This window comes from Ranitomeya imitator, chromosome 6 (assembly GCF_032444005.1).
Source record: "Ranitomeya imitator isolate aRanImi1 chromosome 6, aRanImi1.pri, whole genome shotgun sequence".
Taxonomy (NCBI): Eukaryota; Metazoa; Chordata; class Amphibia; order Anura; family Dendrobatidae; genus Ranitomeya; species Ranitomeya imitator.
This window is the reverse complement of record NC_091287.1, coordinates 12,459,346-12,464,626: the sequence shown is the minus strand read 5'-3', so window position 1 is coordinate 12,464,626 and position 5,281 is coordinate 12,459,346. Positions and strand designations below refer to the sequence as shown.

Here is a 5,281-nt window from a genome sequence, read left to right as displayed (position 1 = left end):
CAGTGCTCCTGCATAAAATGTCACCGGTGATCCCTGTATTACCTGAACACTGACACTATATACAGATATCAGTCACTATGTGGTGGTAATATGTGCTCTGGTCATAGTGTGGCCGTATTTGTCCCTTGTATGTGGTATTATTTGATCACTATGTGGTGGTAATATATGATCTGGTCATGGTGTGGCGGTATATGTTCCCTGTATGTGGTTTTATTGGTCACTATGTGGTTGTAATATATGGTCTGGTCATGGCGTGAAGGTATTTGTCCCTTGTATATGGTATTATTGTTCAATTTAAAAAATGTATGTGACACATTCCCTTTAAGAAAAATAACTAAAAATATACCTGAAAAGAGTATTGGATATTTTAAGAAATGTTTAACAGTTTAGAGTAGAGTAGGGCCCGGCCAAAATAGTCGACCTTGTCGTGGTAGCAGATTAAAAAAATACCTTGACCAAAACAAAAGCTGCTGGCTACTTATGTGATCTGGTGTTCGATTGGAACTGTTAATGTGTGATTAGTGAGGACGTGGTGCACTCGTGGAATTTTTCCAAGAGTGGGCGATGGGACTGTGGAAGGTTCGAGGGGTGGAGGCGGAGCTGGTGTGGAGCCTGTGTGGAATCTCAAGGGGCCCTGAAAATTTTGCCAGTATGGGTCCCTGAAATTCTTAGTGGCAGCCTGTGGCAAATCATATGTGATGCAGTCGTGTACATTTTACTCCGATTTCATCTCCCACACGGTCACACAGTCATACGGTCATACAGTCATACGGTCACATAGTCACATGGACACACGGTCAGACAGTCACACTGTCACACGGTCACATAGTCACACAGTCAGACAGTCACACGGTCACATGGACACACGGTCAGGTAGTCACACGGTCACACAGTCACACGGTCACACAGTCACACGGTCACACAGTCACACGGTCACACAGTCACATGGTCACACAGTCGCATAGTCACACGGTCATAGGGGCACAAGGTTAGGCAGTCACACGGTCACAAGCTCACATAGTCACACGGTCACACAGTCACACGGACACAAGGATAGACAGTCACACGGTCACACAGTCACAAGCTCACATAGTCACACGGTCACACGGTTACACGGTCACACAGTCATACATGTCCAGTGACAATAGGTTAATTGATTTCTTTTTGAATGCCATTTCATGGAATGATTTTTCTTGAACTATCGACCTTCAGATGAAAATCAGAACCAGGTAACGACGATTTGTCATCTGTCAGCTATAACTGTTGATAATTTCCACCCAAAGAACAATCAATTCAAATGATCCGTCTGATACATTGCAATGTGATGTGAATTGCCAAGGGTGTGAAGTCGTGGGAGCGACCAGACGTTGGCTCCTGCAATGGATAAACATAATTCTAGCCAATGTGTCTGACCCCTTCATAAGGTGTAAATTACACCAAATATTTATTTATTTTTTCTTCACTTTTCTTTAAATGCATATTTTTAGCTTAAAATATTTTGCACCAAGGTTTTATTGTAAATGTTCAACTGTTTGTCTTCTACATCCTCTATGTATCACTGTCAGTGAGCTCGGTCTCAGATCTATAATTCTTATCTCTCTTCTCCATTCTCTATGTATCATTGTACATAGCCGACTGCAGAATGAGTTACCAATGATCCATCAGTGACCTCTGTCTCAGGTCTGTAACCCTTATCTCTCTTCTTCATCCTCTATGTATGACTGTACATAGCAGACTGCAGAATGAGCTTGATCAGTTCAGATTGCCCATACCCCAATATTAGACTTACAACTGCACACAGCAGCCTGAAAAGATTCACAAGAACCATGCACCAATCAGAGCCCCCCCCCCACATAATCAGTGACAGCACGCTATGCACCTGTAATGGTGTCGGGTCCTCCAGAGAGGGGCGCTATTTGTAGGTGTAAGTACATTTTGACATTATTGATTTTTTTTTCCTTTTATTTTTATTTTTCAGTTACCAATGTTGCAGATAATGAGATTAATCCAGACTCCCACATGTAGTGAAATGATGGAAGTGAATTTAAAATCCTCGAAAATATCTTTTTAGGTGACCCAAGGAAAGATGCAAGCTACACAGCTGCCCATTTCTGGCTGCAGCCATCCTGCTGAATCCGTCTCCACCGCTTCTGTCACACGTTGGGAACCTTTCCGTTCATGGACAACCTTAGTGATCTGCTGAAAGGAAATCATGTTAGAAATAAAAACATCAACAATAATGACAAAACAATGATAAGTAAAAATAAGAAAATAAAAAAGATAAAAAACAATTACATCATAGAATGACTTATATATCAAATAAGTCATGAAAATAATTACAAAAAAGGTAGTGCAGTGAATTTTAGAGATAGTAATAATGGAATAGCAGTAAAAAGCTCTAAGCAGTGCTGATCAATAAAATGGCAATAGCAATAAAACCCTGGGTCTCGGGCGGTGACGCTTGTATGATGCTGGATTTGCACGTCTGCAGCCCACACAATCAGGGACACAACAAACTAACAGCTGTGATTGGAGAAATCTCCTTTACTGGCTGTTTAACCTCTGAAGCACCAACATGACAAATTATCATAATATGAACAAAGGAAATTGTCTTCCTTTTTCATATAAATGACCAGTCTCTTATATAATATGTAAACAGCAGTTTTGGTGTCTTCTATGTGATGTATATACAGCAGTCTGTGTCTCCTATATGATGTTTACAGCAGTTTCGGTGTCTCCTATGTGATATGTATACAGCAGTCTCTGTGTCTACTATGTGATGTACATACAGCAATCTCAGTGTTTATAATATGATGCATACAGCAGTTTCAGTGTACCCTATATGATGTATATACCGTAGTCTTTGTGTCTCCTATGTGATGCATACAGCAGTCTCTGTGCCTACTAAATGATGTATATACAGCAGTCTTATTGTTTTCCATGTCATGTATATACAGTAGTCTCATTGTCTCCGATTAGATGTGTAAACAGCAGTCTAAGTGTATCCAATGTGATGTATATACAGAAGCCTCAGTGTCACCTATGTGATGCATATACAGCAGTCTCAGTGTCGCCTATGAGATTTATACCCAGCAGTCTTTCTGCCTCCTATGCGATGTATATACAGCAGTCTCATTGTCTCCAATGTGATGTATATAGCAGTCTCAATGTATCCAATATGTTGTATACTTGCCATGGCTGACTGGTTGTCTATAGTGTCTGCTAGGGAACATAGAATGTACGAGATAGGATGGATAAATTGCACAAAGCACAATATATATGACACTGACAGATCACAACATACATAAAAAAGTCACATCGCACAAAACAAAGAAAACAAACATTGAGAAGCAACTGATGATTACCAGGTTGTGTTCTGTGCTCCTCATGTCTTCGGCCTCCAGGGATTCTGTATAGTTTTCATCCTCAGTTCCTTGATCAGCAGAGGAGACGTCTCCATGTCTGGGGGCTGAGAACACCAAACAAGTCTGAAGACACAGGAAGAAAATCAGGAGGACGCCCATCTGTCCATGTACACAGCTCCCCTGCACTGAGCGCTGCAGCCGCTAATATCTGAGATTATAGTCCCAGATTACCTAAGATCTCAGGACGGTGAACGCCTTTTAAAGGATCTGAGGAGCAGTAGAACAAGTCTCCCACAGACCTACTGATCATAATAGTCATTTTTATTTATGTAGCATTAACAAATTTGGCAGCACTTTACAATTCAGAGGGAACAAGTACAATGAAGACATTACAGAATAACACTTCGTGCAACAGAGACCACAAGGAGTGAGGGTCCTAAAGACACAAAATGCAGAAAGATCCGGTCGTGTAAGGTCCAGACATGAGTGAAATAAACCAAATCACGCTGTAAGAACTGGCCATCAGCCTAATACCCGAACATGTACTGATGCAAAGTGCTACTGAGTGCATGGAGGGTGATCCAAGAAGTATCGTTTCTCCTTGTGGAGAGTCACATGTTAAGCATGTCGAGGTGAGGAGACTTAAAGCCGCAATGCTCCTCTGGGAAATATGCAAATTGTCTCTTCAGAGAGGAAGAGGACTAGAACTCTAGTGCCACTTATTGGAAGTAGCAATCCTAACAGTCAATGTCGACCCTTTAACGAGCCTTGTCACATGACTTAGGATAAAAGCCAAACCAGAATCTCAATTTGCAGACACTGTTTCGGGGTACTGCCCCTCGTCAGTGCAAAGTGGAGATCTGGTTTGGCTGATTGAGAAGCGTCTGACCGGGATGATATGTAGATGGTAGACAGAGATGAGGAGGAGAGGTAGGGAGATGCAGCACTGTGGAGAGGATGGGTAGGTGGTAGACAGATATGAGGAGGGGAGGTAGAGAGGTGCAGCACTGTGGAGAGGATCGGTAGGTGGTATATAGATATGAGGGGGGCAGGTAGGAAGGTGCAGCACTGTGGAGAGGATGGGTAGGTGGTAGACAGATATGAGGAGGGGAGGTAGAGAGGTGCAGCACTGTGGAGAGGATCGGTAGGTGGTATATAGATATGAGGGGGGCAGGTAGGAAGGTGCAGCACTGTGGAGAGGATGGGTAGGTGGTAGACAGATATGAGGAGGGGAGGTAGAGAGGTTCAGCACTGTGGAGAGGATCGGTAGGTGGTATATAGATATGAGGGGGGCAGGTAGGAAGGTGCAGCACTGTGGAGAGGATGGGTAGGTGGTAGACAGATATGAGGAGGGGAGGTAGAGAGGTGCAGCACTGTGGACAGGACGGGTAGATTGGAAGACAGAGATGAGGAGGAGAGGTAGGGAGGTGCAGCACTGTGGAGAGGATGGGTGGGTGGTAGACAGAGATGAGGAGGGGAGGTAGGGAGGTAGAGCACTGTGGAGAGGACGGGTAGAGTGGAAGACAGATGAAGAGGAGAGGTAGGGAGGTGCAGCACTGTGGAGAGGATGGGTAGGTGGTAGACAGAGATGAGGAGGAGAGGTAAGGAGGTGCAGCACTGTGGAGAAGACGGTTAGGTGCTAGATAGGGATGAGGAGGAGAGGTAGGCAGGCGCAGCATTGTGAAGAGGACAGGTAAGTGGTAGACCGAGATGAGGAGGAAATGTAAGATGCTGCTGAACCATGGAGAGCTTTGTGGGTGGAATTGATAAATTTATATTAGACTCTGTAGCAGATGGGTACATACAGCTCTGGCAAAAATAAAGGGCCCACTGCACAGTTTTATAAAAATCCGCTTCTCTCCATGTCTGAACCATTCCATTCCAGTGTCAGGTGAAATCACACCAGAGGACGCCTC

The 5,281-nt window shown here is 43.8% G+C and overlaps 1 long non-coding RNA gene across 1 annotated transcript; it reads right to left on the bottom strand.

Moving 5' to 3' along the window:
• Positions 1-1,941: 1,941 nt before the first annotated feature.
• Positions 1,942-3,973, bottom strand: LOC138643531 (uncharacterized). Its single transcript, XR_011314162.1, has 2 exons — positions 3,366-3,973; positions 1,942-2,199 (listed from the first exon to the last, which is right to left on the bottom strand). It is a non-coding gene; the product is annotated as an uncharacterized lncRNA (long non-coding RNA).
• Positions 3,974-5,281: the final 1,308 nt, after the last annotated feature.